This window comes from Giraffa tippelskirchi, chromosome 14 (assembly GCF_054371585.1).
Source record: "Giraffa tippelskirchi isolate mGirTip1 chromosome 14, T2T-mGirTip1v1.2.pri, whole genome shotgun sequence".
Classification (NCBI taxonomy): Eukaryota; Metazoa; Chordata; class Mammalia; order Artiodactyla; family Giraffidae; genus Giraffa; species Giraffa tippelskirchi.
Genome location: NC_137288.1, coordinates 56,270,005 through 56,293,600, shown reverse-complemented (window position 1 = coordinate 56,293,600; position 23,596 = coordinate 56,270,005). Strand labels below are relative to the sequence as shown.

General features: G+C 43.9%; 1 protein-coding gene and 1 long non-coding RNA gene across 4 annotated transcripts in view; one reads left to right on the top strand and one right to left on the bottom strand.

Moving 5' to 3' along the window:
• Positions 1-23,596, bottom strand: part of SETBP1 (SET binding protein 1) — an 890,090-nt gene that overhangs the window by 228,871 nt on the left and 637,623 nt on the right. The window lies entirely within an intron of this gene.
• On the top strand, positions 2,577-21,733 carry LOC145534401 (uncharacterized). The gene is made up of 3 exons (XR_014074561.1): positions 2,577-2,801; positions 14,648-14,856; positions 21,460-21,733. It is a non-coding gene; the product is annotated as an uncharacterized LOC145534401 (long non-coding RNA).

Here is a 23,596-nt window from a genome sequence, read left to right as displayed (position 1 = left end):
GGGAGAAGCCCAAGGCCCAGAAGTGTGCGAATACAGAGGTTGCCGGATACAAAGTGGCAGGATTTTCAAGCAGGACCTTGAACAACAGGTATCAGGAGAACTGCATTCCAGGCTCTGCACTGCCACTAACCTCCTGTATGCTTCCTTGAATGCTCCATGTCCCACTCTGAGACTCAGTTTTCCCATCTGTCAAATGGAAGAGCTGCAAACTCAAACAAGAAATGTGGGTGTGGAGGGTCACTTGGGGGGCTGTGGTGACTGAAGGATCGAAAGTGTCCAGCTCCACTCCAGCCAATTGTTTCCAGAAGCCAAAACTCTAAAACCTGGTGTGGACGCGATTGCATGTGCACGTGAAGAATCTTTTTATTTTCAAATGTTGGCAAATTTTGTTAAAAACATTGTGTGGTTCAAAAAAGAGATGTCTGTGCAATGAATTTGGCCCCAGGCCGTCTGTGTTGTGGGAAGACCCTTCATTCCTCATATTATGTGACTGCCGAATAGGAGCTGCTCTATCACCACTCTCATTTCCAAATCCCTGATATGCAGACACCACTTCTGAACAAAAGAAGTGAGCCAATTTAGGAAAGGAGAGCTCACCAGGGCCTCTTGCAGGTGTGGCAGCAGCTCTGGGCTGAGGGAACTTGCTGATCAGTCTCCTAGTCCACAGAGGGTAGACCCTCATTTCCTCACGTGTAGAACAAAGGGGCTGCACTAGGAGGTCTCCAGGGCCCCCCACTCCCCAGCTCCAAGGTCATGGCTGATGACTTCAGCATCTTCAAATGGTTTTGCCAAAGAGCTAATGGGAAATCGAGAGATGAGGGTCTACCCTCTCATAGTTCCCTCATGCAGATGGGAAATGAAGGCAACAACTAAGTAGGGTAGTCAGACCAAAGCCCACTCACAAAATTGGGCGAATGCTTATTCTGTGATCTCTCCTTTCAACTTCTCCCCATTATCCTGTCTCTGTCACCTGGTGGGCATCCCCACAATCGGGGCCTAAAGGAAATCAGTCCTGAATATTCATTGGAAGGACTGATGCTGAAGCTGAAACTCCAATACTTTGGCCACCTGATACAAAGAACCAACTCATTGGAAAAGACCCTGATGCTGGGAAAGATTGAAGGCGGGAGGAGAAGGGGATGACAGAGGATGAGATGGTTGGATGGCATCACCGACTCAATGGACATGAGTTTGAGTAGGCTCCCGGAGTTGTTGATGGGCAGGGAAGCCTGGAGTGCTTCGGTCCATGGGGTTGGAAAGAGTCGGACACAACTGAGCGACTGAACTGAACCGAATCCCCATGATCCACGTGTTAATTGATAATCTGAAGACCATTTCTTTTTAGGAATCTGTAGCCTGTGCAGGCCTCTAAACAAACAAGTTGGCTCTTAAATGTTGGAATTTCAGGTACCCTGGGTTTTACTGGGAGATACTGTTTGGGGAGAGCCCCAGCTGGTTCCCGTCAGATCCTACAACCAGGTAATCACCTGCTCTACCTGGTAGTCAAACTGTCCCCAGAGAGCAGTGTGTCAAGGAGTAAAGCTATAGGGCTTTTTTGTTCCAATAAAAATCGACAATTTACTGTAATTTGGTTGTGATTTAACAATGCTTTTAAAAGAGGAAGTAAATGGCTCATAAAGTCTAGTGACCTATTCACTCCTGCGTGCTTCATCAGTGCTCCCCGTGAGCTGGTGCCCTTCACATCCCCCAGGCCGCCCATGGACAGGCTGAAGTGGAGCCTAGAGACAGCGGGAAGCCCAACTCCACAGTCCCGGGCGTCAGCACATTCTCACCTCTCTCAGTCTCTCTCCTTCCCTGACTCTTTCCCTCCCTTTTGCTCACTCCCTGGCTCTTTTCTTTTTCCGAACAATGGAAGTTTGAATGGCAACGCAAATCTCAGTCTCCTTAAAAATCTAGGCCAGGGAGGCAGCACGCCACCCATATTTATGAGCTTTAAATGGCTTTTATCAAAGTGAGGTCGCGCTAAATCACGCCTGAGCTGTCATAAATACAAATGACTCGACATAGGCTGCAACAAGCCTTTGGGGAAAATTATATGATGTGCTGTTGCAGTTATGGTATATCACACAGGGAGCTCATATTTTTCCACTGGCAAAGTAATCCAATCCTTCAGAGAACTCTAATGGGTGAAAAGAGGCAGTAAGTCCAAGTGAATCACACAAGGGATGGGATGGTCACACGCATGCCTGACAGGTGAGAGACCTTTCTCTGGATGCTGATATTTTAGAGAACCAATCTGTTCATTGGAAGGAGCCAATTGATGGAACCTTAAATATTTTATGGGGATTTCCTTATTTAAGAATCAATCAATGAGACTAGCTGATGGGGCACTGGACACGTAGCTCTGACACTAAATGTAGTTACATGACCTTGGCCAGGGGTGACTCTAAAACACAAATTCCTGATATTCTTCCTTGCAAAAGATGATGCCTGAATCCCCTTGCCACAAATTTGGAATGGTTTTAGTGACTCATTTCAAATTAAAATATTGGGCCAAAGGTGAGTGAGGTGTGTGCTTTCTAAGGCTAGGTCATAAAGGTATTGTGGCCTCCTCTTTGGATCACTCACTCTAAGAAAAGCCAGCTGCCATGTTGTGAGGACACTCAAGCTGCCCCATGGAGAGATCCACACAGTAAAGAACTGAAGTGTCCTGCCAAGAGGCAGCACTAACTTGCCAAGTGTGCAAATGAGCCACCTTGGATGAGGATCCAACAACACCATTAAGCCATTAGATGCAGATAGGTTACACCTAGAGCCATGACCCACAGAAGATCTGAGAGGTAACAAATGTTTATTATTTTAAGCTACTAAATTGATATAATTTGTATGTAGAAATAGATAGCTAATATAAGGCAATAAGCTTAAACTCTCTCAGTATAAGTATATAAAGTGAAGTCGTTCAGTCGTGTCCAACTCTTCACAACCCCATGGACTGCAGCCCACCAGGCTCCTCCATCCATGGGATTTTCCAGGCAAGAGTACTGGAGTGGGATGCCACTGCCTTCTCCATTATATATGCATATACTTATATATATAAGTATATAAAGGATGGACTAAATCCAAGGTTCCAAATCCTGACTATACATTAGAATCACTTGCAAGCTGTTCAAAAGCATTTAATACTCAGGACCTATACCAGTTGAAATTGAGTCCCTAGGCATGGTGAGGCCCCAGCTCTGGCATTTTCTAAAGCTCCCCAGGTGATTCTAAATGTACAGACAGAATTGAGTGCCACTGAATTAGATGCACTTTATGTTCTAAAATACATTTTACAATTTTACGAAACTCTTGGCAGGTTTGGAAACTGGGAACGTGAGACTTGGGCTATTTCTTCATTCCCAACTCCCTCTCATTACTCCAGATGCCTGGACATGGTCCAGCAGAGCCAAAGACAATCCCTATACTACAGCTAGTGAAACCTGGCCCAAGACAAAGAAGCATATTTTAAGATGTAAGATGTCATTACAATAAGGATGAGTCAGTGCTAGGGAACAGGAAAACAGTCCAGATCTGCGGAGAGCTGACATTGATCAGTTGTCTTAACCCACTGCATAAAGAGAGCCAGACATGATGAGCCATCTTCAGCTAAGCAGGCTCCTTTTGCAAAAGAAGAGTGATGTCAAGCATGGACCCTTTGTGAGGGAGCATCATGCCACTGCTGGTCTAGCAAGGGCAGGCGTGGTGCTGGCTGCAGTCATGCACTGGGATTTGAGCCAAAAGACTTGCTGCTCACGGGCTGTGACACCCTGGACAAGTCAGTTCATGTCTCTGACTCAGGGTCTACACTGGTAAAAATGGAAATTACATATCTCCCACACTGACCTTGTTATATGGAGTAATGAGACAACAGAGGCAAAAAGCCTCACAAACAGTACTATACACACACAGTAGTGCTGTGACCCTGAACCATGAAAACCCATAGAGGGAATTCCACTACCAGCACAGGTCTCTTTCTCTGAGGAAAAACAAACAGTAAGCAAATAAATAAAGAGCAATATGCATCAAGAAGACAATTTGCCCCCAAAAGGTCAGAGAGACCTTCTCCTGGTTTCTGCTCCTGCCACGATCAATAGTCACAAGTTATTATGAGTGTTCTCCACCTGCCCTTCCCAAGGAGGTTTAAACACAATCCTCTCTGTCATTCCTAAATGTCTAGCAAGCATCAAGTCTGAGTCCTTCCTTCATCCATCCATCTGTTCATTCAATAAGTGTTTAAAGAGTGCTTACTACACAAATACCCTTCAAAACCATATGAAAGAGGAAGGAATGCTTGTTCAGGTCTACCTTAAATCTCCATTTAACTGGATGCTACACCCTGGTCCTCAATCCCTTGTTACAACCTCATGCAGTCTGGACATCCCATGATACTGTACATTTGCCTCGGCCTGAGTGTTATCCCCAACACTGGCAACTCAGTTTGTACAGTATAGGACCAGGCTTCCAAAAAAGTGAAGATCCATAAAGGTAGAGAAATGTCCCCCATCCTCTGCATCACCTGTTACAGTAGCTGGGAGTCCGGTAGATGCTCAAGCAGCTAGTGTAAGCTGATAAGTCGTCCTGTACCAGCAGCACCAGCTTTTGCCTGGACATCCTGAATCAACCTCCTTCCTTCTACATCTGCACACCAGCCTGCCCAACCCTAGGGGTGAGGAAAGTAGAGGGAAGAGATATGACTTTTTGTTTGAGTGAGATGTCTGCTGCCTCCCTGGTAGCCTTCTTACCCTGATTTCCACTTTAGGGAGCACAGTTTCTGTGGTTCATTCACATGCCTAAACTGTTTACGATGCTGTCCCCAGGAGTGATCCTTCCCAGGTCCCTCGGCTGTCTATCCTGTAATACTTAATTCTTTGGAAAGAAGTAACAAGAAGCCTGGGTGGGGTTTTTTTAAGATATTAAGAAAATCATTTGTTGCTGAGAAGTCACATCAGGGTCTCATCCTTCAAAGCGACAGTTGAATGTGTATCAGCCTGAGAGAGAGCCTGATTATTAGTTTTAAAGAGCTTATTTTATTCTCTTAAAAATGGGATCAGTTCACCTTCGTCACATCTGTCTGTGCATGGCTCCTGCATGCCACAACAACTGTCAGCTCCAGGCATTAGGTTATTAAGGTGTAGCAGGTGTATGCGTGGATCTGCCTGGGTATGTGTGTTTCCCAAAGGAGCAGACAATGAGATTTAGCACATGAGTAATTAATGGGGTTGATTTGCTCATCTGCATTCAGGAAGGGACTGGGAAGACAGTTTCCAACCAGTCCATCCCACACTCGTTGGCTAGGGAGGAGGGAGGAGCCATGGCCAGAGCACACGTACCTAAACAGCGACAGTAAGACCTGGGAGTAAATCACCTTACTGCTGCTGCTGCTGCTGCTAAGTCGCTTCAGTCGCGTCCGACTCTGTGCGACCCCATAGACGGCAGCCCACCAGGCTCCACCGTCCCTGGGATTCTCCAGGCAAGAATACTGGAGTGGGTTGCCATTTCCTTCTCCAGTGCATGAAAGGGAAAAGTGAAAGTGAAGTCGCTCTGTCGTGTCCGACTCTTAGCGACCCCATGGACTGTAGCCTACCAGGCTCCACCGTCCCTGGGATTCTCCAGGCAAGAGTAAATCACCTTACTACAGGATGCTATAAAAGGAATATGACTATCACAAGCATGTGTCTCCCTCACCCCAAGGGCCATGTAGCTTTGCCCAGGTGATCCAGCACACGCTGCAGCAGAGCTTCCAGCTGCGGCCGATACCTGTTTAAAGAGCTATTTCATAGGGCCCAGACTCCTTCTCACTGTTATGCAAGAAGGCAAGAGCTAAGCTAAAGTTTCAGATAAAGAAAAGGAAAGAATCTTCCACTGTTTTGCTCTATATACCCATTCATATCAATGGAAAGACATTGCACAATGTCTGAAGTAAGTATGAAGTGTTAGTTGCTCAGTGAACTAAGGTGAAGAAAGTGAGAGGTGTTGGTCGCTCAGTCATGTCTAATTCTTTGAAATCGCATGAACTGCAGCCCACCAGGCTCCTCTGTCCATGAAATTCTCCAGGCAGGAATGCTTCAGTGGGTAGCCATTCCCTTCTTCAAGGGATCTTCTTGATCCAGGGATCGAACCTGGGTCTCCTGCACTGCAGGCAGATTCTTTACCATCTGAGCCACCAGGGAAGCCCATAGCATGGTACTAAACGTCAACACAAAAGTAGATATGCAGGGAGAGACCTGTACATAGAAATATGTGACAAATAATATGGAATAGATAATAAAATGCTAAGTTGAATGCAGCTGGATGTTAAACATGGCTCACAAAGTATGTTTTACTGATGAATGAAAAAGCCAGAGGACACAACCAGCCATGGGATGCTTCTGACAGAGGGGGACTTGGGAGTATCTTTATCACAGAAAAGCAGAGGAAGGGCCCATCAAGCATGTGCCAACAAGAGGAAACAAACAAAAGTGGGAAAGAGACTTGAGAATTACAGAAACATGGTACATACAACCTGTAACAGGGAATGGCGGGCAATTCAGCTGAATAGATATTAGGCGTGCCTAGAAACAGAAGCGTGTCTGCATGTGTCTCTATGTACACCAATGACTCTGGGGCACATAATCTGAAATGACAGATAATCAAAACATCATTTAGCATGTATCTATGTCTTAGAATTGATAAGCACGGATGAGGAAACGTAGGGCTTGCAATACTTTCCATGAAATAATGAAATGCCTCAAAAGATCTGAGTCAGGAAGAGCTGGGCAGCCATCATGCTGGTCTTATGAGTGCACCCGTCCCTCCCAGTCCTGCCTGCAGCAAATGCACCTCTTGGGCTGGGGCAAAACACTCACCTCCCCTAGTATGCTGAGGACAGGCTCCCACCCTCCCACCCCATTCACTCCACCCTCTTGAGGCAAGGAAGGCAGTTAAGTGATGACTGTATATAAAAGGCACATTCTCTTAGTTCCTACAGGACTAGAACATACAATAATTCCATATTCATTATCAAATAAAAGATATGTCATAGGAATAAATTATTTCAAATGAAAGAGACTGGCTATGGATCACAATACTGATAATTTGCCAGGAGAGAATTGAGTTCCCATGCAGAGGAAAGAAGCCTCCCTGAGAAGCCTGGTTGACACTCTTCCATCCAGAATGAAGCATTCTTGCTCTGTACTCACATCACATTTTCTCATTTCCTCCTACAGTCAGTGTCAGTTGAAGGCGGGAGTGCATATCAAAGACCACTCAGGGAGGACAGGGACTTATATTCAGGGCACTTGCATGCTGACCCACCAGCACTGCTGTTTCCAAGACATCAAACAAGGTGCTAGCCTGTGGAGCAAAGCCTGTCCTGCCCTCTGGAAATCCTTTGTGGGGGCTGGAGAGCACACACAACTCACAAAATTAACGTGGAAGAATTCTAAAAAAGAAATGGAAATGAACAGTGACAAAATCACGGCACCTATAGTTGCAGGAAAATGGGTGTAAAGGTGTCAGGCCTAACAACTGTAGTGGCTTGCTGTATAACAGAAGATAACAGTACAAACATCATGATCCTCCCAAGCCAAGAGTGAGGAGAGAAGCTGCTAAGGACAGATCACAGCAAAACCCAAATGAGCAGGAACTGAAGAGCTGAGGACAGCGTGGCCTGTCACATACTGCCCAAGTTGGGACGTTCCTAAACCTGGCCTTCCTTTTACTCATCTGCCAAATAGGCTGTTACAAACCTGGATCAAGCCTAGAATTTACTAGACTAATATTGTGAAGCAATAAACACCTTGACAAAGAAAGAGTGCACAAGCCATGGTTCTCAAGTCTTCAGAGAAGTGTTCCAAGTCAGAGAAGAGGCAGGACAAAGGACCCTAAGGGAAGAGTGGAGTAGGGGAGGGGTGGGAAAGCCCACAGACCCCACAGTTGTGAGCACTAGCCTCTACCAGACTGCACCCAAGGACGCTCTCAGTCTTTGGATTTGACAACCCACCTCCTCTCTTGCACAGCAGAAATGCTGCAGCAGCAGATGTGAGCTGGGCTGTGTACTTAGTTGCTCAGTTGTGTCCATGCTAGACAAGACAAAACTGAGGATAAGCAAGGGCACTTAAAATAAAAAAAAAAAAATGAACGGGGTCGGGGAAGAAACAGAAAAGAATGAAAATTTGACTACAGAGTGTTTATAAAGAGCTAGTGTGTAATTCAATGTTTGTGGAAACTTTTCTAGTTTGTTTGGTGGCAGAAACCAAATTGGAAACATGTAAAGTACGTAAACATAATTTACAATCTAAAGAACTTAAATTGTAAGATTAAGTGAAATGATGTCTGAGAATGTGCTCCAAAAGGTGCAGGGTACTGTCCCCGTGGAAGGGTTTGCTGTCCATGGCCAAATTCTTCATATGTTTACTTGATGGATCAGAGGTCACGAGGGCTCTGCTGGCCACCAAAGCAGACAGTAAGAGGCATTTGCTGAATTCCAAAAAGGCTCCAGGACCAGACCGCCTCCCTCACACCTTCTGTAGGACCAGAATTTACATTCCTAGAGATTCATACTCTTGGAGTTTCTGCCCTCAGGCTTTCTTTCAAAAATGCAAATACCTCTGGGAGGGCTGACACTTTTAACTAATTCATTCTAAGATGTGGAGAACAGGTTGTCAGGTAGACATCTAGAGGGTCTGGAAGTCACAGCGCGGTTCCACCCTGACTGTGTGAACTTGGCAAATAAGCCACTTGACCTTTCAGGGCCTCAGCACCTCCATATGGGAAAGAGACACTGCACAGGCAGATAAGACAGACCTTTCAACCCTGAAATGAGATTACCTGATGTATCAGAGGTAGGGCTGCAGATAAAGGAGCAACCAGTTAAATTTGCATTTCATAATAAATACATGCTTAGTGTATGTTCCATGTACACTAAAACCAAAAAAAAAAAAAGTATGAGAGTCCTGTATTTTTAATTTTCTAAATCTGGCAACCCTAATCAGATGGGCTTTTCTCTCTAGAGGAAAGATTCTAGGGGGAGCATGGGCAGCAAATGGAAAATACAGGGAGTGAGGAAAAAAGGGAGTAGGAAAGCAGTTGCAAGAACAATTCTGCCTCCTTCACAATTCTTTGAGGGCTGATCTAGTGCGATGACATTCATAAAATGCACCTCACCTGAGGGTTTCAGAAAAAATGCACAGGCTGCCAGAGCCCCTCCCTGGAAAGTGGGCTCCAAGGACCACTTCTCTGCCTGTAATCTGACCTTCCACTGCTCTTCGCAGCTTCCCTTACCTCCCTCCCCGGTGAGACTCTTTAAAGGCTCCCTCCTGATGCTTTATGAAATCCAAGCTCCCTAGAAGCTCATAGAAAGCCCACTTAGTCTGCTATACTCTCCAACCCCCAACCCCCAACCCCAGACAGGTTACTTGCCCTACCCACCTCATACCTCTAAGTCAGCTTTCCTCCCCCATCTGCCTAGTAGAAGGTTTTGCTTTCTGAATGCCAAAGACTGAACCCTTTCCAGAGAATGGCCCTGGCTCCTCCATCTCCTGTTCTGATTTAGCTCATCTCCCTTCAGGTCTCCAGTGTGTCCCACGTGGGCCTCTGCTGAACAGGGCACCACCCTGTATTTGAGTTCATGCATTCTCAGTGTCAATCACTTCCTACTCCTTGAGGGCAAGTATGCATTTCTGTCTTGCTTCATCTCTGAATCTCTAGTTTCTGCTACAGCACTTGGCTTTTGATGAATACGGTAATTATTTGATTGATTGATTGATTGATTATTACATTTTCTGGTCCCTGTTGACTGAGGACATTTGTTGAAGAATTGATTAGCCTCTTTCTCCCCAGTTTTGTGCCTCTTCTATAACTCCTGGGAATCAAAAATCATCTCTTTTAGCCATTTTCTACCCATCTCCGTGGAATTAGCCGTTTTCTACTCATCCCCATGTACCCTTCCTGTACTCCCGAAAGCACTGAGCAAGCCCGCCTTTGAACTTACAGCTTTGAGCCATTTTATAACTTGGTTGAGTTTGCATTTATCCAGCAATTAACCATATGCTTCCTTGTGCATGCGCGTACCAAGTCACTTCACACATACGCACGCACAAGGAAGTATATGGATAATTGCTAGATAAATGCAAATTCAATCAATGCCACTCCTTAAATTATGTTCTGTATTGTCATTCCCATCAACAGTATCCCATCAGAGCTTTCTAAAGGCAAGGGCTAGTATTATGTTCTTGGTGAGGAAGGAAGCCAGGAAATGAGGCCCCAGCCCTTTGGGAGCTTATACTTAAAAAAAATGGTAAAACAGAAGGCATCCCACATTACAGCTGAACCATCCTTGGAGACCTGTATACAGTGGATTTACACATGTTGTTTGTTGCTATTTAGTCACTAAGTGATGTCCGACTCTTTTGTGACCCCCTGGACTGTAGCTCACCAGGCTTCTTCTGTCCACGGGATTTCACAGGCAAGAATAATGGAATGGATTGCCATTTCCTTCTCCAGAGGATCTTCCTAACCCACGGATCAAACCCGTGTCTCCTGAATTGGCAGGTGGATCCTTTACCACTGAGCACCAGGGAGCCACACATTACCTCATGTTAAATGAGGGCTGATTCCTGTTTTTCTTTTTCTTTTTTTTTTACTTTCTAGTCTCATAAAAATTAAGATCTCCTCTCCTTCCACATCCCTGCTTTTCAGTCTTCTACCAGCTCTCAGCTACAGCAAAATTTTCATTCTTTTTCTTAGTGCAGAACAATTAGTTTCCTTTCATGCCAAGCCTTAGAGGACTCACCTTTTATACCCAAACTAGGTATTTGTTAAACAAAAAAACCCACTCACTTCTGTATGGAAAGAATCAGAGGCAAATCTTTTAATTTGAAAGATCCTTTATCTTCTCCCCTTTCTAACAGAGGTAACTATTACAGGGAGTGACAGTTACATGCCAAGGGAGCCTGGAATAAAAAGTGACCATTTTTGACACAGGAAATATAGCATTGGTAGGCTGTGTTCACCAGATTGAGTGTGACTAACCCATCTTTGCATGTCTGCCACCCGAGTAGGAACTTGGGGCCCACTTCACCTCCCATCTCGGAAGCTGCCCTCTGACCCGAGGATGGCCACCTGTGCCTCTGAAGAAGCTACTCTATTTCCCTGTCATTCTCCATCCAATTCCAAGGCCCAGGTGTTACAAACATGGGCTCTGGGACCAACAACTGTTCCTCCCCCTCTTCCAGATTCTAACACCCTCAGCACCCTCCTAGGGAAACTCTTTCTCTGCCAGCCCCCAGCGACAGCAAACTGCCAAGCTCCCATTTCTTGGAACACTGGAGAAAACCAACCTCTCCTAGGCCCTCAGAGGTTTTTCTTTCTCCAAGAAAGTGTTTCTAGCCTAAACTCAGTTGCTGGATTAACTACAAATATTCTAGAAGCAAAGATTCTCAAACTGGAAAGTGAAAGTGTTAGTTGCTCAGTCTTGCCCAACTCTTTGAGACCCCATGGACTGTATAACCCACCAGGCTCCTCTCTCCATGGGATTTCCCAGGCAAGAATACTGGAGTGGATTGCCATTTCCTTCTCCAGAGGATTTTCCCAACCCAGGAATTGAACCCACGTCTCCTACATTGCAGGCAGATTCTTTACCAGCTGAGCCACCAGGGACAACATATCAGAAACATCTGGAGGGCTAAGCCCCAAGTTCTGAGGTGAGGTCCGTAATTTTATATTTCTAACAAGCTCCTTGGTGATGGGGATGCCTGAATACTGGCTTACACCTCTGGCTTCCACATGTCCACTTAGGGGCTTTTACACACTGCTTAGCACTGAGGGCCCTTGACTGCAGCAGACACTCCCCATTCACTCCACTGTCCCCAGGACACACAATCGGGCTTTGAATCCAAAAGTGATGGCCTGGAAGCAAGAGTGCCCTAAGGGGTGGCCCTGGCCTACAGCAGCTGTTTGTCCAATGTGATTAAAACCCAATTATGATGTACTTCACAGGCCAGAAAACTAGGAGGGCTGGGACCATGTTGCAGAACAGCATGAATTTTGTGTAACCAGTGTAAACAGAGTGGATAGGGGGTGGGTGCAGACAGCTGTTTCCCATTCAGGGGCCAGCAGGGCCCAGGGAGTAGGAAGCCAAGCACACTGCTGCCCTGCCAGGCCCCTGCAATCAGAACCCCAAGGGCACATTGGCCATTCCTCAGAGAGGCAGGGCAAGAGGAATGAAGTTACAGAGGGGGGGTTCAGAAGACAGTGAGACAGGGAACAGAGGATATACCCAGCAAATGCTTTAAGGAGGGGTAACTATTGATGTAAAGTTTTATCATGACTAATTTGCATCCTGGGATGCTGAGGAAACTCAGCCTTACCAGAGAAAGGGCGGGAAGGGGAGCCTTTGATGGAGGCGTTACACTGATGAGAATGGTCTGAAAACCAGGGTCATTAGAATCCCCTTGGCACTTGCGGAATGTGCAGATTCCCAGGCCCCATCAGGTCTACAGAATCAGAACCTCTGAGGGTAACCCCAGGCCCCGCCTGGAATCTGCATGCTATAAAATATCTCCAACTGATTGTTATGCTCACTGATGTTTGATCAAAGCAAGAGTGGCTTGGGTTTTACATGCTGCCTTCTTTTCAAATCTATACATGGTGTCTAGCCTCATCCGACAGGTCTGGCAAAAATCAAGAACCCCATGGACCATTAAGGATGGTTCCCTCCTGTACACTGTACCACAAAGACCACGTGTTCTCCAGAGCCCAGGGAAGCACTTGGCTCCTCATTATTGTTGCTTTCTAAGTCAATCTATGTAGTAATCAACAATTATTTGTTGAATACCAATTTTGTGCTTATCACTTCACCAGGTGAATACAGAGAAGTATGAAGCATGGTCCCTAACAGCAGGAGAGGAAGTAAATGAGATAAACACAACTCAGGCACAATGGACACACTGAGGCAAAAGGCACAGAGAGTGAACGAATGGAATACAGGGAGTGTTATTTTAAACTCTATTACAGTCAGTGTCACAATCACCTAACTGTTATTAGTTTAATTCAGAAAATCAATATGCCTTTCATGATTAAAACCAATGATAGCAATACACTCTGTTTATGGGATATTTACATAGTGGCAGGTGTGGTACAAATGAATTTGCCTTACTTAATCCTCTCCAAAACCTGATGAGAAGGGTACAATTATTTTTCAATTATAAATGAAGATCCTGAGCTTTACACTTATTAGCTACATGCCCAAGTTCACACAGATAGTAAGAACTGGAGGCAGAAAGTAGGCTTAGTTGTGCCTGATCCCGATAACCTGCGTCAGTCTTATGTGTGACAATCAGGAATAACCTAGTTGTAATGCAGTAAAATCTCAGAAATGGGCAAGATAATTAAAAGGCATAATGGCACCTCAAAGGAAGAAACGGGCAGAGAAGTGTGTAAGAATTAGGAGTCAATTTCATGGAAGAAATGAACCTTTGGTAGGGAGATTCTGAAACTCCCTGAACTAACAGGGCCCCTTGACCACAGGTCTTTCTACATATACAACAGAAGCTGAAAAGCCCTGGGGATCCCTGAGGGAAAGACTGAGTCTAAGATGATCCATGAAAACAAGTCAAACTGAGCTTGCTCTTCACTCCATACTATTCTGTGTCAGTTGAGACTGCGATACGAACAGTTCATCACCGGCAACGTTCACAAACAGGCCTCTACGGGATTCACAAAATGTACAACGAGGCTTGTTCTTCATTTTTTAAAGGAGGATTGGGAATAAAAACAAAAAAGAAAAGACAACTCTACACAAGGCCTTACTGAATAAGCACTCTGGAAAGTCACTGAGCAGAAAATTGAATTTAAGTTTCTCCAAACGATACATATTCCCCATTCTCCCAATGCTTTGTTGGAATGATCCACTCCCTCTATAAGGAAGTCATGAAACCAAGGAAACACTTCAAACTAGAGAAAACACTGTGTACTATTTTGTGCATCCAGACTTTTGGATTCAATTCAAATTCTCGATGTATAGAGTTTCTTTACCCACCCCACCCCACCCCTGCCCCTCTCTCCCTGCAACAGTGCACAATACTTGCAGTCTCCTTGCAAGGGTATGTTTTAAAACGTGTGTGTGGTTTTCCTATATCTGCTCTTTACAGAGGATGAGAATAAACTTGTTTTCTGATCAGGGAAGCAGGGTAGTGTCCCCAGTTGCTCTGAGTTCTGAAGGCTGTCCCACCCAGCTTTCATGCGAGCAAGTCCCAAAAGTTTCCAATACATAAGATAAGCAGAAATGTCCTTTGTATAGGCTAAATAGGCTAAACATAGATGGGAAATGTGATTTGAGAAGCTTCAAACGTGTCTATACCTCTTCCCTTAGTCTGAAATTCCGCCCTAAGTGATGCCTCTAAGGATTTTATAGCAAAAATAATCTGGAAAGAGCCTTTGAGATCACCTAGGCCAGTCCTCAAATTTTATGTTTGGGTAAATTGTAGCTATGAAAGTTTACTGTCTTGCAAAAGGACTCAGGTTTTCGATTGAAGCAGCCTTCCTCAATGTTAATTTGTTCCATATGATGTTGACCTCTTCTGACCTTGGGTCAAAATAATTGTCCCATGGTCAAATCACTTTGGGAAATGATGCACATATTATATCACCTCCCTTCTTTCTTTTGTAGGTTCACAACACAGATTAATAGAATAAAGATTAAAAGAAGTTCTACCATCAGGAACAATTTTTTTTTTCCAAACAGTTTAGCTACTTAAAATTTTTACAATATGATTCCTAATAACATGCAGAGGAATGAGTGTCCTTGTGTAAGCCATTTGGGAAATACTGCATGATATCATACTGTGTTCTCTTCTGCACCAGGAAAATAATTCAAAGGTAAAACTTTATACTAATTCACATTCAGTTACTTAGGACATAAGTCTCAATTTTCCCTTGGCAAGAAGGGTTAAGCAGTAGTAAGGAATCTGAACACAAAGAATAAGGATCTGAGACATGCTCAACAAACTTAGACAACAATTTGGCATTGGTCACAGCCAAATTTCACAGGTGGGAAACTATGCCAGGCCAAAGGGATTAAACTCAAGGACCAAAGCAACTGACCACTTTGCTCCTCTGTTGTAGAAATCTTCCTTGTTTTCATCTTTAGAACTCTTTTTGCTCCAGTAGTACTTCCTACTACAAGGCTACTTTCTCACATTTTTGGTATTCTCTAAGTATAATCATGGTGGTAAACATGCAGTGGGTGTCCAATGATTATAAAAATAACAAATTATCAAAACAGAAAACTGATCATGGTTTTTATTCTTCTGCCAGAATGAAATTCGGAATGTGACCAGTCTCAGGATTTTACTAATTCTTATTCCTCCTAAGTTATTTTTTAAAAAGTTCAAGTATTTTCAGTTGTTCAATTGACTTAGTATGTTTAAATAAATTCACTTTAGATCTATCTTATCAGCAGAATTCAGTCTGATCAATAGAATTATACTTATCAAAAGGAAAAAAATTCCTTTAAAGTCACCAATGCAATAGAGTGTATCAGTAACATTTATAAGATGTGCTGCCCTTGCAAACATGAGAAATGAGAAGGTGCACTGGCAAAACCAAATTTGTTACATGTTAAAGTCTTAAGAATGGATCTACAGGTCTTGTAGTGGGACCTATTTGTCTCCATCCACCAAGTTTCTACTCTGTCATGAAATGTAGAATCAATCTACTGGAAGGAGTTGGGAAAGAGACATTCACTACTGTTCATGCTTTTCCATTTATCTGATAGAGGTAACTGGAAAAAGAGTTCATCTTAATCTGCTCCAGCTGCCATACAAGATACCATATACTGGGTGGCTTAAGCAAGAGACATTTATTTTCTCCCAGTTTTGGAGGCTCAGAAGTCCATGATCAAGGTTTCCACAGGGTGCAGTTTCTTGTAAAAGTTACCTTCTTGGCTTACAGATGGCCACCTTCTCACTGGACCTCACCTAGCAGAGAGAGAGCAAACCAGGTCTTGGGTGTCTCTTCTTTTAAGGGCACTAATCCTGTAGGCTCAGGGCTTCACCCTTAAAATCTCATTTAACTTTACTTCCTTACTCCAAATATAGTTACATCAGAAGAAACATCTTAAATATATAAATTCTGTGACACAATTCAATTCATAGCAGGTCTGAAGATGTGAAGCCCAGGTCTATGGAGACTCCCTCTCTTTGTTACTCTCCCCTCTCCTTTCATCTACCCTCTTTCAGTCCAACCCTTCATATTATACAGAATAGGAAAAGTAGCCAATACTCAAGAAAAATTTTCAAAATAACTAAAACCAAATCAGAATGGATCTAAAACACCTTATTTCTTCAGCTGCCCCCAACATCCCCATATTCAAAGAGACACTTGGTTTAGTGGTATCTGAACTTTCATCCACTACATTGATGATGACTTATGGTTAAGGAAGCATTGCCAGATTTGACAAGTTAGGACTTGCAGCTGCTCACGGACACTGAGTCCCATTGTTTCTACTGCGTGGGACAAGGCCACAGGGAACCTGCATAACGGCACTTCCTAACTGTAGCTCCCTGGGGCCCTGTTGGAAAAAGTCAGCTATGTAAGTTAGAAACCACTATAATGGTATCTCTTTTTTTAAAAAAACCAGTGACTTAGAAACACAAAAAAGAGTATTTCAAAACATAGTTTCAACAACAGCAAGATTTAGTACATAGCCTTTTTAGAAGAACATTTTGAGATGTGACTACTTGGAAGTATAATACAACCCATTTTGTGTTTTGAAAAATTACTTTTATTCTTCCATGCTTTGCATGGAAACATGCCTATCCTTCTTCATTTAAAGGCATTAATAAAAGGTCCCAAGGGTTGAATTTGAAATGCTTTTATAAATGTCTACTGTCCCTCCCTCTCTCCATTTTTTATTTGCTAAATGGGAGAGAAAGGTGCATACTCATGGAGAAGTTAGTTGGAGGCCTAGGAGGTAAACAAATACAACATAAATACAAGCTGAGCTTGCTCAGCTCAAGGAGCTACTGGATTTACTACATTGCAACTATAACATTTGGTTCCCCCATGGTCTCTATAATCTGTGCATTTACTTTTTGTGGCAGGAAACTACTCGCCCAGGAAGAGAAAAGTTTGTTAAGTTCTGCTGAAAATGCTGACCATCTAGGCTTTCACTCACCAGGCTAAAGGTTCAATATATCTGTTACCTCTCTAGGCCTTCACATAAGGTCAGGCCACAAAGGGCCTTTAATGAATACCCACTGGATTGCTGAGAGATACATGTTGTAACAACAACCAAAAAATGAGTAAATGAGCTATCATGGGCTCTTTGGCTGCTTAACGCTCACCAACTGTCCTATTCTGAAGTCTGGTCTAATCAGTCTGGAGGCAGTGAACAACATAATTCCTATTAGGGAATTTCATTGCAAACACAATAAACAGGAAACACAAGTACATCTCTACTGACCTTTCTATAGGTAGTTTCAATCCAGTGATGGGGGGGTATAGTTAGAATCTAGTTGTCCCACCACGACCACAAGATCTTACCTTGTTTTTCTTATTTTGGAAACTATACTGAGCGTTCTTTAATTAGGAAGTCCTTGATTTCCTACTATAGGCTCCAAAAGAGCTTTTTATAAGTTTCTTCTCTTTAAAAAGAAAAAGACATTTGTTACCAAATAGAACACGCCATGAGTGCTGAGCCCATGCTCACATCACCACTATTCCTGCATCGTGAGCTGTGTGCTCACCAGCAAGCACCTCTGAGGCCAATGGAGTGAAGGAGAAATGTCCCCCAGAGCATTCTCAGCCTGCACTAAATACAAAGAGTAAGCTCAAGAAATTGTAGTTTCTTTCCTTGGCCCCTTTGTGGGTCCAAAGCAGCTATTAGGGAGCATTGGTGCTCCTGGATTATGTGCTAAACAAACCAATATTTGAACCACAGAAAGGCCGGGCTGGGGCTGGGCTGATCTGCAGGGGCCTCCTTTGTCTGGGGGTTGGAATCATTCCCTGATTCCTTTTCACTACTCCTCCCCACCCCCAGCTCCTTCCCTTCTCCCAATTCATTCTTTAAGAATTTATCCTGCTGCTTCTTTAACTCAGCATGTGTCTGGGCAGATGTCCAAGAACGCTCCCTTCAGCGACAACAACAGGAACAGGAAAAAAAAAAAAAAACCCTCCACTTCAATTCAGTCCTCCCTGCTCTGGCTGGCTCGCCCTCTCCCTCCTGGCTTTTCACAGCTCATGATTGATAATGTCCTCCTCTCTCTCACCCTGGGACTCCACACGCCTTTCTATTGGACAACATAGCCTCTGTGAGGCAACCTGGGAGCCCAGCCACTGGGCCCTGGGACCCCCTTGGGGTCTTTTGAGAGAGGAAAAAAAGAAAGGCCAAAAGGGGCCCTGGATAGGGGCAGGCCCAACAGGTACAAAGCAACCAGAGAGCTGAATGGGGTGAGCCTTTGTGCCAGGGCCAGGGCCTGGCAGCAGGGAGAGGATGGGGAGCCCTGTGAGGAAGTCTTTCTGGACCAACTCCCCACCTTTTTTTTTTTTTTTTCTGCCTTAGTAAGAAAGGCAACTACACTGAGACTCCAAAGGACCACATATATTTTGAAACAGTTAAAAGCATGCTACCTGAACCCTTCCTTTGAATTCTATGGCTTCCCTTGAAGTTCCTTGAGAGAGGACATGGCATTTTCAATTGCATGCTGTTACCAAAAGATTCAGCTAACATTTGCTGAGCACCTACTAAATCTCAAATACTACGCTACTCGTTTTCTCATTCATAATGACACTTAATCCTTGGAACAACAAGGTAGTAGATACTCCTTGTTACCAGATGTGGAAACTGAGGCCCATACTGATGAATTCCCTTGTCCTGGATCACACGGCTAACACGCGGCAGTGCTGTGGGCTATGACCCATATACCCATACTTTCTCTGTTCTACTCGGCTACTTCAGTCAACTTTGAGAAATCAAAGAATAATTGAATGAAGGGCAAAGGAAGGGGCGTTATTATTATTTCTTACTATTATTATTTGTGCCATTCAGTAAATTTGCATCAAGAAACCTGCATCACCAGAAAATTAGTTTTTTCCCTTTCTCCTCAAAACTGTCTTGGGATAAGTGGGTCAGATGAGGGTTGCCCTAAAGTTGATGGACTACATTATCTCATTCTACCTCAGAAATGTTTTCTTGAATTTCCAATTCAATCATATATCCTGTACATTTTTAAGTGGTCAGTTTGAAAGTGATCTGCTTGATTAAGATTTCTGTCATTTCTAAAACTGCACTTGAAAATACTGTCTACTTTATAAGGGACAATTCTTGTTTGAAGATAATTTCAGAAATATTCTTCAGGTAAATCTGTGCCATCTGTTAATGAAAATGATTATATGAAAGTTTCCTTTTTCCTGTGGTTTCCAGCAAACTTACAGACCCAGTTAGTCCCCAACGTAGACAATTAGAGCCTTGAAGGAACCAGGTAGCTCCCAACCCTTTTAGGTTTTCCCGTAACTGTTGAATTTCGTACTGTGCAAATAAACCTCTGAAATTCCTTTAGAAATAGATATGATAGAACTTCCTGATAAGTAAACAATCAGTATATATGCCTATCTCAGGCTGTCATCATAATCTAACACACCTTATTTAATGTCCACGCCTGGGACAGAGCAGAGTAAGACAGAGCAAATTACTCAACAGAAGTGAAAAAAAAAACCTCTGACTCAGTGATGTGCTTGCCTGAGTCTGTACCCCTCTCTTGGTGGAGGGTAGTGCTGTCTCCATGGCTGCACCGAGACCAAGATGCTTTGGCTCCTCTATCTTCCCATGCTGAAGTCCAGGTTCTCAGCTACTGTTATAGTTTTCTACCCACTTTGTTCATCTGCTTCACTAGCCTCTCCCTTCCCTTGTTTCTCCTTCTTCTTTCCTCCCCCTACTTCTGCTTCTTCTCTCCTCCTCCCCTTTTTTCCAGCTACCTCAGAAAAGCAATACTTGGGGAAAGGAAAAAGGAGGGAGGAGGAGGAGGCAAGTCAAAAGTTACAATCTGTCATTTAGAAAAACAGTCTGTTAGTGTTAAACACTTAATGGGTCCTTCAGAAGCAAAAATAAGGACAAATCCATTGAAATAGTATGTTCAGTTCAGTTCAGTTGCTCAGTTGTGTCCAACTCTTTGTGACCCCATGAACCACAGCACACCAGGCCTCCCTGTCCATCACCAACTCCCGGAGTCCACCCAAACCCATGTCCATCGAGTCAGTGATGCCATCTAACCATCTCATCCTCTGTCGTCCCCTTCTCCTCCTGCCCTCAATCTTTCCCAGCATCAGGGTCTTTTCCAATGAGTCAGCTCTTCGCATCAGGTGGCCAAAGTATTGGAGTTTCAGCTTCAATATCAGTCCTTCCAATGAACATCCAAGACTCATCTTCTTTAGGATGGACTGGTTGGATCTCCTTGCAGTCCAAGGGACTCTCAAGAGTCTTCTCCAGCACCACAGTTCAAAAGCATCCATTCTTCTGCCCTCAGCTTTCTTTACAGTCCAGCCCTCACATCCATACATGACCACTGGAAAAACCATAGCCTTGACTAGATGGACCTTTGTTGGCAAAGTAATGTCTCTGCTTTTTAATAAGCTGCCTAGGTTGGTCAAAACTTTCCTTCCAAGGAGTAAGCGTCTTTTAACTTCATTGCTGCAATCATCATCTGCAGTGACTTTGGAGCCCAGAAAAATAAAGTCAGCCACTGTTTCCCCATCTATTCACCATGAAGTGATGGGATCGGATGCCATGATCTTAGTTTTCTGAATGTTGAGCTTTAAGCCAACTTTTTCACTCTCCTCTTTCACTTTCGACTCTCAGAAATAAAGAAGAACAATCAAGAAATGTAACAACAAATACCTGTTGAGCATCTACTCTATGGAGGTCCTGGGCTAGTGGTACAATAGTATTCAAACAAGAAGCAAATGTTATTGGAGACCCTTAACTTAAGGAGGATAGAGTCTAGTAAGCCATATGTGCCACAGTAAATAGCCACATAAGTGAATCATACAAAATTCTACATGTGATGTTACATGAAGCAAATGAGCAGGTACTGGGGCAGAGTGTTCCAAAGACAATGTGTACCAGGTTCTCAAAGGCAGGGTGTGCTCTGATGAGGGCTCAAGGGAGGGAAGGCTTCGGATGGGCACTGAAGGATGGGTGAACTCTGGTGAGGAACCAAGAAGTAGAAGGGAGCTGCAGCCTTAAAATTCATCCTCTTGCCACCCATCCCCCACCTGTCACCTTCCAAAGCACCATAACTGGTCTTAAGATTTAAACGGGAATGAAAGGTGGAACCTGGATGGAATTTGAAGAGAGAATGAATAATGCCTCTTACCAGGTCCCTGGGGAGTCATCTTCTCAGCCATCTGGGATTATTGCTATGGTTGCTGTTAAGCCCAAGTACTTATTTACCAGGATTCACCACGTATGATTTTTTCTCCTAGATTCAACTAATCCAGACCCAAATGGTCTTCATCACGTTGCTCACCTCAAGAACTTATAATAACCAAGCAGTGTGATGAAAAGAAAAGTCAAGTCATTTATTTGTGAATCAAGAGGATTAGTCTCGAAGATCTTTTTGGTTGTAACATTCATGTTATCTTCCTTTCTATTTCTTTGGCACTCTGGCTAAGAAAGATTACTCTTGTTTCCCCCTTGCACTAAAGCTCAAAAGCAAAGAGTCAGTTTTGCAGTAAAATTTGAATTTCCTTGACCTAAGAATGACTCCTCAGGTAGTACTGTCCTGCTGCTGCAGGATACAGAATGCCTTTCCATCAATATGTGGTACTGATGTCACCAATGGATGTGAGTTCTCAACACACAGCAATTGTTTTCAGTACCAAAGGATGGAGCCAGGCATAAATAAAGAAATGCCATCTGTGTCTTGCTCAATTAAAGGTATGCTCTTCATCTATTTATTTTCTTAAATATAATTGTTATTGCCAGAAAAAGGAGGGAAAAGCTACCGTTGGTTTTTATTTTGTTAGGTGTTCTCCCTCTGATAGATGGAAACATGTATCTTTTTAATGAATATCACCTGCAAGAAATCTAACCTAGGGATATTTATTTCTTCTTAGCCTATCAAATGGTCTAAGATCTATAGTCTGCTTGGTATTTTCGGTAGGCAACAATCTATCTAATGCATAACACATAAGGAGCAAGGCAAAGGTAAATTCTCATTTCTTTCTATAGCCAAACTGAAAACAATTGTTGGTGACTTTGAGCCACATGCATACATGTCTCTTGAGGGGAGGAAGCACAGAGGACAGCTCAATCAGAGACCTAGGCGTTCAAAAGGCGGAGGAGCCTCTGCCATGCATTATGCCTGAAGGCCAGAGTTTTTAGGTGTAGCTACTGTAGGGGCAATGTGAGGTTCAGTTCTTCAGGCTGATACCTATGACCTCTTCAGAGGGACCAGCAGGAGAGGGTGGCCAGATGCAGACGTGGGTTGCAAAGACAGGACTGCACTCTAGTATCCCAACCTCAACACCAAGCCCTTTGTCCGTGGCAGGTGGTGAATTCTGAAAGGAATTTTGGGATGAATAGCTAATTTAAAAACCCTTACTCTTTCATATTTTGACTGGAACTTGTTTGCTAGTCGGTGGTTAAATATCCACTGACAATGATTTTAGAAGACAAATTTAAATTGATGAACATTTAGGTGCATGGCTGTTGGATGCTATGAAGAGAGTGAAAGGGAGGCAACATGATTATTATGCTCAGGAAGTTCTGATTTCCCTGATGCTGCCTGGAACTGCTTGGTGATGACAGAGTCGGGATTAGATAGCCTGAGCTTAAGCAACTCTCTTTTCACACTCCTTAAGAGAAGGATGGGGCTGCTGAATTAAATGCTGCTGCTGCTAAGTCACTTCAGTCGTGTCTGACTCTGTGTGACCCCATAGACGGCAGCCTACCAGGCTCCTCTGTCCATGGGATTTTCCAGGCAAGAGTACTGGAGTGGGGTGCCACTGCCTTCTCCGGCTAAATTAAATGAAAGGGCCATAAATGGAGGGTGCAAACTTCTTCTCCAAATCAGTCATACTCCAACCTGGACAATTCCATTCTGCAAATGTAGTGACTCAATGAACACACAGTGACTGAACACTTATGAGAAAACCAAAGGGAAAAAAGGGAGAGCTAAGTGGGAATTTAATCAGAAGAGTAGGATATCCTTTGGACAGTGGCTCCAGGGAGTGACAGTCTCTTCTGCCTTTCTGCTTTACACAGAGCCACTCCAGAAGGAGCTGTGCTACTACAGATGTGGGTATGGATCCCCAAGGGAGGTGTTCATATCTGTGGACAGCACACACATCCCCAAGTACACCAAGGAGATCCATGCCCCGGCTAACCTACTTTGATTCTAAACAGACTGAACACTGACATCTGCTTCACCATTTCCACCCATGGTTCTCCTCTGCCATGGGTGGAGAGAGAAACCGAGGAGCCGGTCTATTTCAGTACATTCAACAATACTACCAGCAATTATTTAACACCAAGCCATATGTCAGGAACAGGGGAAGAGGAGGGAGCAATCCAAAGCTTCTCAGAAGCCAGGGAGAAGAGAGACAAGTGCATAAACAA